Source organism: Acomys minous (assembly GCF_964271855.1).
Source record: "Acomys minous genome assembly, chromosome: 6".
Lineage (NCBI taxonomy): Eukaryota > Metazoa > Chordata > Mammalia > Rodentia > Muridae > Acomys > Acomys minous.
The window spans coordinates 24,284,816-24,299,260 of record NC_140487.1 but is presented as its reverse complement, the minus strand read 5'-3'; the positions used below and the strand labels follow the sequence as shown (position 1 = coordinate 24,299,260).

At 37.9% G+C, this 14,445-nt stretch overlaps 1 protein-coding gene across 6 annotated transcripts in view; it reads left to right on the top strand.

The window, feature by feature from the left end:
* The window catches only part of CDK14 (cyclin dependent kinase 14), a 540,806-nt gene that overhangs the window by 283,250 nt on the left and 243,111 nt on the right, over positions 1-14,445 (top strand). The window lies entirely within an intron of this gene.

Here is a 14,445-nt window from a genome sequence, read left to right as displayed (position 1 = left end):
TTGTTCTTAGAAATTTGAAGCTTGGCCTGCTACCACTTTGCGCATCCACAGGAAGCAAAACTCCAATCTGTCCTTAGAGCTGTAGCTCACTGGGTTCCCAGCACTGGGGAGTAGCGCTTGATGACAGTGTGATGTGTTGACACTACACTCAATTAATTTTTAATACATATTCAGATTAGAAATTTATTCCATTAAGAATGGGATGAAAATATTATCCTCGGGATGTAAAGATGCTTGAGGTTGACACAACCTTGTGAAGAAAATATATTTTTCCCATCCAACCTCCAATAAGTAAGAAAGGAAGAGGGGGGCCTTATTCATTTTCAGGTTAGGTAGTCGAATACCACTAGACCCCTTTACTCTGGTGTGTGTGTGTGTGTGTGTGTGTGTGTGTGTGTGTGTGTGTGTGTGTTCCTTTCCTCCAAAGATAAAATTAAGCAAAAGTTAACATGATTACTGGTGTATTTTACAAAACACCTTCCTTGGCTAGCTACTTTGATAGAAATAATGAGACTCTGTATGCTTACATGCATGTGCTGTGTATTGCCAGACTTGGTACCAAAATTATGTGAGGTATCTAGATAGAAAGTCTGTTGCAGTACAGAAAATAAATGAGGAGGTGCGGGTGATAGAAAAGAGGAAAGCTTGTATACCTCAAACTCGTGGTATCAGCTATGCAGCAGGCTCTTTGTAGTTTGTCATTGCCAATAATATGAAAAGATTTTACAGTAATTTTTTAAAATCATAGTTTGTTAGTGTAAGATATTGGTTGTAATGTGCTATTTTGTTGAACATTTAACATAATTGAGCCTATTCCTTAAATTTTGTGTTGGGTATATCAATAATTACGTCATAAAATTATTTGTATAGCTAAGGATACAGTACAAGTATTTGAATGTGCTCTATAGTTGGTTTTACATCTTAAGATGTTATTTTTTATTGTTAGAGCAAGGTAAGTTCATCTTAAAAGACTCTAAATGTTTTGGTTGCCCAGTGCCAATCAGTCCTGGAGGTATACATACAACTAATGTTATATGGACTCAACAACTTGTATTTAGCAATATGTATAATATACAGTATGTTAATATTTTTTATATATATATAATATAACATTTTATATATGCTCAAAACACTAGCATTTTATATCAGATTCAGTTAACAATTTGAAATGGAAGTCTTAAAACCTAAAGTGATTTTGTTTTTGTTTTGTTTTTGTTTTTGTTTTTGTTTTTCAAGACAGGATTTTTCTGTGTAGCCTTGGCTGTTCTGGACTCACTTTGTAGACTAGGCTGGTCTTGAACTCACAGAGATCCAGCTTCCTTGCCTCTTTGAGTGGTGGGATTACAGGCATGCACTACCACGCTTAGCTATAGAGATTTTTTAATGTAGGAAATTTATGAATATAAATAATCCAGAAATTATATGTTAACATTTTTGCATATTTTCTCTGTGTCTTCTTGTATATTATATTTTACTTACTTATTACATGTCCTCAAAAAGATTCATTATATTTTGTAAGTATTTATCTAATAAGGATATGTTCTTAAAGTTTGTTTGTTTTTGGAAGCATGACAAAATCATTTGTATTAGCTAGGAGTTTCCCTTAATTGGCTACAATACTATTTCTGTTCAACCCTTTGTCAAAAACGTTTTAATTTTTTTAAATTACCCACAGTTATGTACGTTGCTGTATTTCACTTTTTGTAGCAAAAGCAAGATGTGCAGTGGTGAGTGTTTTAAAAACCAAATCCTTGGTCTAGGCTGGCCTGCCAAGGATGGCCCTTGTGCCTTCAGCATCGCAGCCAGTTGTCTAGGTAGGAATGGACAGTTGGCATACATCCCAAGCATAGAGTGTAATGAGCGAGACTCATTCAACAACGGATAATTTCCCTGCATTAATTGTGCATTATTTTGTCTTTTAACTTAAGACATGCAATTAACTGTGATTTACTGTGTTTGGACATGAGTGTGTGTGAGATGAAATGCATGAAAAAGTGCAATGAAGGTAAATAGTCAAAATGGGACAGTTCCAGGCAGCAGAACAATTGAACATAGGGCCTTCATTTGACACTTGAAGAGCTTTGGAAACCAGTTTTTTGTCTTACCTTTCTCTTTTATGTAAACAATGCCATAAACATCTGGATAAAGGAGGACGATGTAGTCCAAATGACTCTATCTCATGTGCTGTATTAGGAAATATATGCTGGAAGATTAAAAACACTAGAATATATAAGGTTTATTCTGTGTTCTGTATACTCATTAATCATTTCTTATTTCCTCACAAATAAGCTTAGAGCAAGCAGTCCAACTTTTTGAGAGAAGTGTGAAACTTGGGATATGTTAGACCTTAGGAGGCATGGCCTCACAGGTCACAAAGCTGGTATGTCAGATACCAGGTCTACAGCCTTTAATCGCAGGTGGTCCAATGTCTTCGTTAGCTTTGGCAAACTAGCTGTTTATAAAACAACTGTCTCTTTATCCTAGTTGACCTAGATCTTGATAGTAAAGAGTACAGATTATGTTGATGGGTTGAGGCAGTGTGGCATCTCACTTTGTCTTGAACTTCCCACACTTGGGGTTCGCATATTGCTTGGCATTTATAAGGCTTGGAACTTCAGGTTGTAGGGGTTGAAAACATCACTGAGCAGATGAAGCTCTCAGACCCCATCTAAGCACCTGCTCAAACTGTTACCAACTGCACAGTATAGCAGACAAAGAATGAAGAGATTGGTATGAGTTTAGCAGGCTTGTTCTTTCAAGAGGTTATTTATGTTTTCTGAGATGTGTGCCTGTTGTGAGAAATAAAAGAGCACGGAACAAACACAGCCCAAGGTCTTTTTAGTGGTGATGGTTTGCATTGCACACTTTCGAACTTACTGATTTTCTAACAACTAGGAACTTACTGGTAAGTAAAACTCTATTTACTAAACCTGAATCAATGTTGTGCCATTCCTCCCAGGAATCTAAATTGTGGTTCTTTTTTATTTTGAGATTAATATAATTGCCTCATTTCTCCTTCCACTTCCCTCCCCCAGGCCATTGCTCATGTCCGCTTCGAACCCACACTCTCATTCAAATGCATGTCCTCATTTTCTCTAATTGTTGTCACACATATATGTGTGAATTTGTCTTTAAATATATAAATACAACCTACTCAGTGAATATAATGTTACTTGTCTGTGTATGTATGTATATATATATATATATATATATATATATATATATATATATGCCTTCAGTAGTTTGAAATTCAAAGAGATGAATCAAGTCCTACTTTTATGATGTATTGAGTACACTAAAAGAAACAAATTAAAGCACAGGTAGCAAATACATGAATTCATCAAGACTTAAAAGTTTGTTTTCTATTTAGTAGTATAAGAACTCAAAATAATTTTCATCTAAATTAGATTAAAGTGGTCTGTAATAGAATTACAGTTTTGTCCAGTGTTTGCAATATGCTGTGAGATTCACCCAGATTTCTTCTTCTACTGTGAATAGTCACACTCTAGCTATATTGACAGACAGTTAGGTTGTGTTTATCCCTGGGGGTGGAGAGAGATAGACCACAAAATCTCTAATAAGCATCTGAAGTCATAGTTTGCTTTACTGGCGTTTCAGTGGAGGAATGGAGTTAAACAGCTCTGTGGTTTTAACCAAGGAAAATCACTCTGTTGTTCTCCACCATGGAATTAGAATATTGTCATGACCCCTCCAGTGGAGTCTGGGTGACAAATACTACATAGGCCTGAGGCTACGACCCCAAACCAGGGAAAGCCTCCTGGAACGGGGCAGCTGTTCCTGACAGGAAAAATTTGATTACAGTTTTTCCTTCTCTCATTGTACTGACATTCTCTGTCTTTATCCTATTTCTTAAACTTCACTCCCAGATCAAGACTTTTTTTCCGATAAACATGTTACTATGAAATGTTACTAACAAGAGACTGCAGCCAGGGACCATTCAAGCTTAAAGTTCACCGTCAAGCTCTGCTGGTCTCTACTTATCAAAGAAACATAGCTAAGAATTAGTCATTTGTTACAGAATGTTTCAAAACTATCTTAATTCCATATCCCCAGCAACAGGTGCTGGGCAAAAATTAATAAGAGAATGTTGACCCTAGACAAAGAGAACACATACATATTGATACCAAGCCAGTAACTTAAAAGCAATGACTTCTTTTACTGTATATACTGTACCCTGTATTGTTTCATTTAAAGTTAGAATTCAAATTATGACAACACTATCTGTACCTGTACTGTGTATGCTTGCAGACTCCCTTGAACCTACTCCATGGGAATTGTAACCACCACAACACCCCCCCCCCCAGTTTCAGGGAAAAAAATGTATAAAATCCTAGACTCCTTTCTTGAAAAATACACTCAGATGCAAGACTCAATCTTGAGTCGCTCTTATCTCTCTCTTCACCAATGCCTCAAGCACTCCCGTCCATGACGGAACATCACGTTCCTAATGTCAATAGTTCTCTATTTAAAAAAAATGGGGACCTTTCATCAACCAACTTTAGATTAATTCAAGAGATTGTCTAGAAATGTATCTTTGTAGATGATTTGGTAAGTGCATGTTGGTTTTATTCTCATAGGAAGTAGTAGAACACAAAGAAATATGTTTTCAGATGCAAAGTAGGGTCTGTTGATAGATATGAAGTCTCTAGATAAAAGTCTGGTCTTCCCAAAGTTATAGATGCTTGACTATTTTATATCATTCACAAATGCAATTTATCATTAGGACCATAACAATAAATTTAAGGTTGAACTTTACCATTTTGCTATGGCCTGTAGGATTCTATTTTACTGTGTCTTCCTTGTGGTACATAGCTTCTAATAAGAAATGGCTTATTACTCAATGAAGAATCACTCTACTTATAAAAGACCCTTGGACCATTAAACACATAATTTTAACGCGAAGTTTACACAGTTGCTTTTATGTAGATCTGCAAACAGACAATATATTTCGAATTAGGAGCTCCACTCTGGCATGTGGAAAGGGCTATGAGCACAGCCTTGCCCTTCCTCAGTCAACATCTGGCCCCAAAGTCATGAATCTAAGTGGGGAGCTCACGGTGACACCTTAGTGTCACTCACTCATGTTCATCAGAGACACATGCCCACCCTTAAAATACTCTCAGAGCCGTTTCACTGGGGAAATCTCTCCCAGAATGCCACGGGTAGACAGTGTTGGGCATGGGAACGTCACTTAGACCAGCCTTGAAGTGATGGTACCGGAGTATGGAGTATCAGAGGTGAACTGGGTCAAAGAGCCAGCTAAATTGAGGATTCCCGGAAAGAGATTAGGCCAATAGATGAAAGAGCAGAGAAAGTTGGAAGGTTCTAACACTGTGTGATTATGTTCACTTTAATCTCTCAAAATACTTAAAATTGGTTGGTAGCATCATAAAAGTCACTCCAGTTACACAAAAAGTATAAAACAAATACGATATGTAAGTACAAAGCATGCTGTGTTTTTGTTGATGCCACCATCAAGCTGTTGGTAGGCTTGAACCATTAGGAACCTTTTCTGCTTTGGCCTGATTTTCAAAATAGATGCATGGAATCTATGAAGGGAAATATGGAAATATAAATCTATACGAGAAAGAGAAACCTTTCACATTATGTTTCATAATTTTAATGTAGATATTTTTCTCCTGTGACATTTACACCTGGGGTGTAACGCACACCAAGCAAGTGTTCTACCACTGAGTTATTCCCCCTAACCCATCTCTTCATTTTGATGGATATTCAGAGAGTATCTAGTTCAGACCCCTTATATAATTATTTTCATATACTTAGTATCTTGGTGATGGAATTAGCCCTGTAGTGTTTAAATCAAGAAGTGACGATGCCTTACGCACAAGTGGAACAGTTTCCCTTGCTGAGAAACGGGACCTGGAATGCTAGAAGTCACCTCGTATGACCCCCTGGACCCACACGTCTCCCAAACTGTAAGAACAGAGAAAAGGAACATTTCTTGTATCAGACCTAACGGGGATCTTACTGGAATTATCAGTTGGGCTTTGGAGCCTCAGTAACTTATGAATTAAGTCTTGGATTACATTGATGAGATGAATTTCTTTAGCAATGTTCCTGTTACCATTCAGCAGCACTGGGCTCTAGCTGAATAAATGCTAGCAACTCCTCCTGGGTATAGGTTTCTATTAGCTCTCCCTTCTAAGGTACTGGGATCCTTTCACTCCTGACACTTTCAACAGTCACCTTGGGGTCTTTCTGCATCCAGATAAACAATATGACATCAGCTAGATATCAGCTGAGTTTCTGTAGATTCAGCTCAGCTCTGACACTCCCTGCCCACAGTCACTACAGATTAAAAGCTGAGTGTCACACAACTGCTCCCACTTCAATTGCCAATCACAAACCACTAAATTCTAACAAGGTATCAATTAATAAGGGTTCCCCCAGCTTCCTCCTTATGCTAAATCCTTTATAAAATGACTTACACACAAACCTAAAACCGCTTGGATCTCCTAGTTTACTGTAAAATGTATAATTTGGAAGCAGCCAATGGAAGAAATGCCAATGAGAAGGGGAGTGCAGGAACAAGTAGAGGAAGGGAGTGAGAACTCTCACACGCTCACATTCCCCCAGGCATGTTAACTCCGCAACCTGTCACTTAGCTAGGGGCCCCAGTCCTGGGTCATCTCCTTAATATGCAAGAAGCGACAGTCTCATAGTTCAGGGATGTCAAGGCTCTTCCAAGGCCTTGTGTCAAAAACTGGAGACTAAGACTAAACATTGTTGTGATTAAGCATGGCCTTATCTTCTCTTTCAGGAAATTTTGAGAGTACGTTAGTAACTTTGGTTAGTCCGAAGTTATAATACTTCTTCCATGCACTGGTTAGAGATAAGCACGCACAGGTCTAGTCAGAGATGTAGCTCAAGCAAAAGCAAGTGGGGAGGGGGGAAGAGGTTTTTACACAGACACAAACACACTCGTGTATGCGAGATGAAGCAACATCTCTCCAGATACCGATTCTGGAGCCCGGACTTGAGCCTCCCTCTGATGCTCATAAGTGGCACATCACTGGTGGGGCTTACTTACTGAAATTCCATGTCTCAGCGTGTGTGTGCTTCACAAAGTTGTTACAGGAATTTTCAACAGTCAGTGCCTGTCATTCATCTCATAACATTTTCTGGGGTAAAATAGAAATGTCATGTTTATTAGTAACCTATTAGACAATTAAATTGATAGTGATTTTTTTTTCTAGTCTTTGCTTCCACATAAATAAATTCTTTCAGGTTTACTCATTTTCAGTTTTCATTTAGTGTTTCTGCTGCATCACTGCTTAGAGGGGTGTACTGTTTCGTTTCTGCTCTGCGTGACATGATGTACAAGGTATTACTTTGGTCTTCATCACGGGTCTTTACTGACTTCTCAAACTTTGACATTGAGTAGAGTCGTTGCTTGGTTCAACAGGTTTGCAGTGTGGAAGAGACAAGGCTGCATAAAACAGAGGCACCGCCCTCCTGCTCCTGCTCTTAGCATCTTTCTCCAGCCTTCACACCATTCTTGAATGCAAGTTACTTTATTTTACAGAGATGCCCTTGAGGGATAATGAGCTTTGCCTAAATCGCTGCATTTTTACATCATTGTATTCCATATTATGTTACACACACACACACACACACACACACACACACACACACACACACACGTATAATTACTTCACAAGGGAAGACCTTTTAAAATTTGTATGATAATGCTAACTTCTGTTGCTTGTACTCACACCTAAGGATACCTTCCTGCCGTAGTTCCTCAGTCTGGCTTCTCAAACAAATAGCATTAACAATAACAAAGGGATTGATTCTGTGACAACTTGTATAGAGCAGATTTGTATCTCTGTGTCATGCTTTCAGGATAGATTATGCTGCATGCTAATTCCTTTAAGAGACAGAACACTTCTTTGCTAAACAAGACATCACTTGGCTATTACACCTTTGTTTCTTACACAAAACATGGCATCCTGTCAGTTGTTTTTCTGAGGAGCAATTCATGAACTGAGGAATTTCTATAGTCCAGAAGGAAAACTTGTTCTAGGAAAAATAGCATTATACAGTTAGATCTTTAACGTATACAGTTTTACTTTCCTGTCTGCTGAGGATTCAACTCTCCATGGATGAAAGTAGTTGGGATTTTTAAAATAATAAATCATAAATTTAATTTAATTTGAGACAACTCTTTAGTATACATGTGGTTTTATCATATATCAAAAGGAAATTAAATTTGCATAGCAATGAGTTAAATGCAATTTATTTTTAAATGAAGAATTGCATCTTATCTGGATATTTAATACTGCAAATTGTAGGTTGTCCTCCAAATTTTTCAGAATTGATCAACATTTATAATCTTTATAATCATCTATGCTGGGTTCCTTTCATATGCATATAGAGTCTGAAACGACAGAAGTATGTATAGTGAATATACAGCTGATGGAAATGCTGTCATAACCTAAAGCCAAAACTTATTCTGCCATTTTTAAATGAAACATAAGTCAAAAATTCAAAAAGCCACTTTTCCATTTACGCATTCTAACACAATAGAACCTAGAGAAATGCTCCTTTGATATTTACACTCTAAGGAATGGTGGTAGAAAAATGCAAAACTTTGGCTTTTTGTAATTAAACCATTAAATTTCTGTAAGAACAGAAACAATTTTTTATTGAACATTTTTTTTTGCACAATATGTTCTGATTATAGTTCTTTCTCCCTCATCTCCTCTCAGATCCTCTCCATCAACACACTTTCCCAAAATGCACCCTCTGTCTCTGTCTCTCTCCCTCCCCACCTCTCTCTTGTACACACACATTGGAAAACAGGCATGTAATAATAATGATGACGATGATGACGACGACGACGATGATGATGATGATAATAATAATCTGAACAAACAAGAATAGGGCAAAACAAACAAACAGAAAAAAAGGAGCAAAGAAAAATCACAAGAAATGCATATTGATCGGATACACACATTCACACATACACAGAAATCTCGTAAAACACAAAACCGGGAGCCATAATATATAGGGAAAAGATATGTAAAGGAAAAAAAATTCCCAGATAAAGCATTATAAGACAAAAACCAAAAATAACACTGAGTTTGTTTGTGTTGGCAATGGAGCCTGCCTTAAGTGTGGTTTGTATAGCCCGTGTGACACCACTGACAAAACTCACTTTCCCTTTGTGAGGGACTGTCAATTGGAAATAGCTTCTTGGTTAGGGACGAGGGTTTGTGCCCACTTCCTGTCCTCTCCTCTCCTCTAACAGTGTGCAGAGTACCTTCCAATACCGCTGTGAATACTAGTCAACAGGGGCGAAGGCTCTAGTCAGCACTCGTTTGGCTTCTCCATCTTCAGTGAGTTATGGAGGTGATGTCTTCAGCAGTAGGGCCTTACCATCAGTTTGTAGAGAGCAGCCGATAGCCTTGGCAATAGCCTGGGTTGCTTGGAGGTTTCCACGGGGCCCCATTGGCCAATAACTTCAGTTAATGCAACCCATTTTTGGCACTGGAGGTTTCCCCTGGTGGTGACAGATATCTATTGGGGGTACTGTCTACCCCTATTTGGTGATTTCATTCAGATTTCTTTTATATATGCATATTTTTATAACAAGCTTCTACTGTATTAGGATTCAAAAACAAGCAAACTTGTGACAGACACAGAAGCACATATCAGTAATCTCAGAACTTTGATGCCTAAGGTCCTAGAATTGCTAAGAATCCTAGACCAGGCTTGGTTACAAAGTGAGACCCTGCCTGTCTCAATAAATAAACAAAGAATTAAATATCTACAGCTTTCTTTTGTCATCATTCTGTAAACAATAATCCTACAAATTTTTACATAATATATATTCTATTGGGTGTTATAAGTAATCTGGAGCTTATTTCAACTATAGAGAAGAATGTATGTAGATTATATGCAAATAGTACATTTTATGTGAGACACAGAGCATGCTCAGATTTTGATCTGTGGGAACTAGAAAACTACTATGGAGATATGAAGGGATGCTAAAGATTTTTGTTTGGGTTCTTGGTTTTGAAGGGGAAGCCTTTTAGAAGCACACCATTCATCGAATGGGAAGCCTTTTACAGGCACACCACTCACTCTACTGCAGATTCAATATTTGGGATGTGTTAGCATCAGTATTGCTGCAGCCCACGTCCATAATAATGGCATATTGATTCCTAATCATCTTCAGTGGTTTGCTGTTCAGTAAAATAAGTTTAGGCAATGTAAAGAGCATTCTAACTTGTTTTTTATTCTTAATTAAATCTAATTAACTTTGAAAGTCTATTATAGCAATCTTTGGAACTGTCAAATTAAGAAAGGCAGTTGCCATCTTTAAGAAAAAGTAGATAAAATGTCAAAATGCATGATTTGAAATAGTGGTTTGCTATGGATTCTTTTTTAATTTATAAACCAAGTAATCTGTGTCTAGTATACTTCTCTGCAGTGAAAAATATCAGTGTCCTGCAGATTTTCATGCCTGGCTTGTCTAGCAAGCTGTGTCACTTCAATTGTGTGCCTTGTTTATTTGGCCTTCCATATGAAAGGCATGTTTGTGGTCTGCATTGGCTGTGGGCATCTGTGCTGGGCAGTTGGAAGGAAGAACGGGTGCTTTGCCTGGTCCATGACGAAGGAGATGGCCGGACTGAGAGCATTGTTTCTTCTGAATATTGACTTCAGCATTTGGAAGCATTCTCATTTTTCAATTACAAAGAGATCTGATCTGCAGCAATTGACACTAGATTGCTTTTAGGATGGAACAGCGACTCTCACTCAGTTCAGTTCTGCTATTAGCAATGATAGCCCTTTTTACATTTATAAAGTGCTTTCATAGCTTATTACTTTATACTCTGTGAAGACAGCAGTGCCATTCTAATTGCTCTGTTTCTAGCATGTCCACATTGATACGTAATTGACAATATTAACTCAATTTGAGCATCAAAATGAACAGTATTTTAAATGAGCATTTCTGCTGAGTTGGCAGGCTAGAAGATAATTTATCTGGAAATACTATTCCAAGATTATTTTACTGTTTTTATATATTAAAGTAACATGAGCAACTTTCAAATAGTGCCAAGTTACTTTATGATCACTGATCTTATAAATATAAAACTATAGCTAAATGAATTTTGTAATCAGCCTATCACTTAATTTATATACCACTTGAATAGTTGCCAATATGGATCTTTGATCTTCCTCCATATTAACATTTAAACTACTAATTAGAATAAGTGATTTTAAAATTCAGTTATAGTATTAACTTACTTAGAACTGTACCTAAGTATAGAAATTTTTATGCAAACTTGAAATTTTTGAGTCACCAAAGGAAGGGCAGAATAAATATATCATTTTTAAACTCATCAGCTGTAAAGATTTATCAAGAAATAATAACCTACAAAATCTATAAAGTATTATCTGTGAATTTAACACACTGATGTTGAAAGCACTAAAGAATTCACATTTGCCCTGATTTGTGTTTTCTTTGCCAAAGACAGAAATTTTTAAAGAAATCATGAAGATATTTTTTTAAAATCTTTTTTTCCTAAACGACATTATTATGTCAAACAAGATGCTTATTACACTTCATTTTCACCTTTCTATTCTCCTGGTCAAGGCATTCTGCCTCATCCCAGTCCGGAGGCATTGTTAATACTTCTGAGGAATCATCTCTACTGCGAGATGGTGGCCGCAAGGGCAAGGATGGGGTATTTTAGTGTTCAGTGTTGTGTAGCAAGGGTTTTTACAAGGCTATAGTCAATCAGGATCATCAAACTAGGGGGATGTCTGCTATCAAACTCACATGACCAATGGCAGTTTTGGCTCTGAATATTTTTGTAAGTTAGACAGTACTTGGGTCACAACCAAACTAAGTTGATATCCCTGGTATAGTGGGAGACCCCTGGCCCCCTTATCTACACCTTTCCAGTTTGCCCTGCACAAACCCAGCTAAAAAGTCCACTTTGCCATGCACAAGCCTTGCTTAAAAAATCCACTTTGCCATGCACAAACTTAGCCATAAATGCAGAGAGACCAAGGTTGCTGGGGAGGGGGAGGAGAAGCCTTAGTTAAGTTTTCCTGTCTTTTGTGCAGAATGAATCTAATGGCCAATGTTGACTAGCAAAGCCTGACACTGCATCATTAAGAGCTATGTTTTCTCCAGAAACCTCTCTTTCTGGCAAGGTTGACACCCCCAAGGTCAGACTCTTTTGGCAGTGAAATTTAGTTAAAAATAAGACGTGATAACAAGGAATAGGAAGACATATTTGTTTTTAATTTTGACACTAATCAACCAAGTGACATAAGACAGGTCATTGAACAAGTCTTATTTCTGTAAATTAAAAAAAAAAGATATTTCAATTGTCTTTAAGCTTGAAGTTCTAGGTTATAATATTTTGGGACAAGGGCTCATACTTGCCTCCCAAGTATGAGTAACTGAGTTTGCATCCCCCAAATCCAAAATCCGTGATGGCAAGGTGGACCTGGAGTTCACTGGCTAGTTAGCTTTGCCTACTTGCAGAGGTCCAGACAACTGAGAGATCCTATCTCAAACAAAACGTGGAAGAAACATGAGGAGTGACACCCAAGGTTATGCTCTGACCTCTAATTGCATGAGCACATGTGTGAATGTCCACACCCACACCCACATCCGCTTAGAAACACACACACATACACACACACACACACACACACAACTAAACGTGCAAAGTTATCTCTAAAATAAGCTTATTCCAATGCCTACCAGATGTACATTATACATTTCTGGTCATTTCCTCAAGATGCTTTTGCCAAGTGCAAAGTACTTCTGCATTGCCCAGGGGAAAAATGAAAGAAATTAACAAATATAGATTTATTGTGACTGCCAGCTTCATTTGGAAAGAAGATTTTTGTATTTTCAGTGACATTTTTCTAGTCTATTTTGTGTAGCTATAAGAATGCCCAGATTGCGCCATCCATGAAGAACAGACATTTACTTCTTAATAATTGTGGAGGTTAGAAAGTCTAAGATCACGATTCCCAGCACCTAATGAAGGTCTGTGGTATACAGTAGAAAGGTGAGTAGGGTGTGCGTGTGCGTGTGCGTGTGTGCGCACGTATCACAGCAGGCAGGAAGCTACACTTGTTTCATACTGAACCCACCCTTTCAGCTTGTCAGTCTACCCTTGTAGTTTTCTTATAACCTAATAGCCTCATACTGGTCCAGTGGGTCATAAATAAACTATGGTGGCCATATGAGCTTGAGATTTTGGGGTGTTGGATATACCTCGACTCCACTCTTACCAGCCAGCTCCCAGTGTCACGGGGCTCCCTGGCCCCACAGTGGCCATCATCCAATCACTGCCACTCAGTTAAAAGGGAAGGAATGAGAAAAAATTGATCCTTTCAGAAAGTAAAAAGGCGTTTCTACGTCTTCAGTGCTAGGCGTTCAAAGCCCTCAGGTGTGATAGACAAGCTTTTGTCCCGAGCCACATTCCTAAGCCCCTGGAGACAAACCTTGCAAAGTATCTTTTCACACACTAAAAGGCAGTATGTAACCCTTCCTCTTTTTGTCTCTGTATTTATTCTTTGCAATAAAAATTGAGAATAAAATAATATCCTATAAGAATATCTAAGAAGTCATTTCTCAGTGTCCTGTGAGCATAGGAGCATTTTATTGCTTTTCAGTGCCTTCAGTTCTTTGATACTTTCATGCGTAGCCTCACTCCAGTAAAGAATATTTTAGTGATTCAATTTTGCTATGAAGAAGAAAGTTTCTCTATTTGCAGATGTCTTCCACTGCACTGTAAGGTGTCAAATAAAGCTTTATTAGAGAAAGGTAGGTGCTTTGAAGGAGAAAATCTTTGGCCAGAGAAGATGTGACTATTTAAAGCATGCTTAACAGATTCAGGAGAAGTAGGGCATGCCTCCGATGCTAGGCTTCCATGTGCAGCTCTTTAGAGAGAGGGCAGCTGTCTATGATGAGCTTATGTTTTACTGCTGACAGCTCTCTTAGGACCAGAACAGTGTTCTGGGAACACACTAGGTCCTCTAAATTTAGCATGTGTGATGTTTGCTGACAACTGAGGAAACATGAATTGTCAGCTTGCAGATTCTGAGTCGGAACTTCTCAGAGTCTACCCAACTGTGTTTCTGACTCCCCTGGTGTTTGGTTATTCAGAACACTATATCTGGGTGTAGGAATGAATCTTTCATGTCCTTTGTCGTATGAATGGAAACAAAAATACATACTGCAGCTGTTTTGATAGCTTTCGCACTTTAATCATCTTAGAGAAATTTATTGTAATTTGGTACCATAAGTAACTTTCCCTTTGAGGGAAATCTATAGGAATCTATATGATTCAGATAGTTACAGCAATCTTATCTCTGATTTTAAGAGCAAAACTGGCTATTACGCAACCAAGTGTGAGTTTTAGA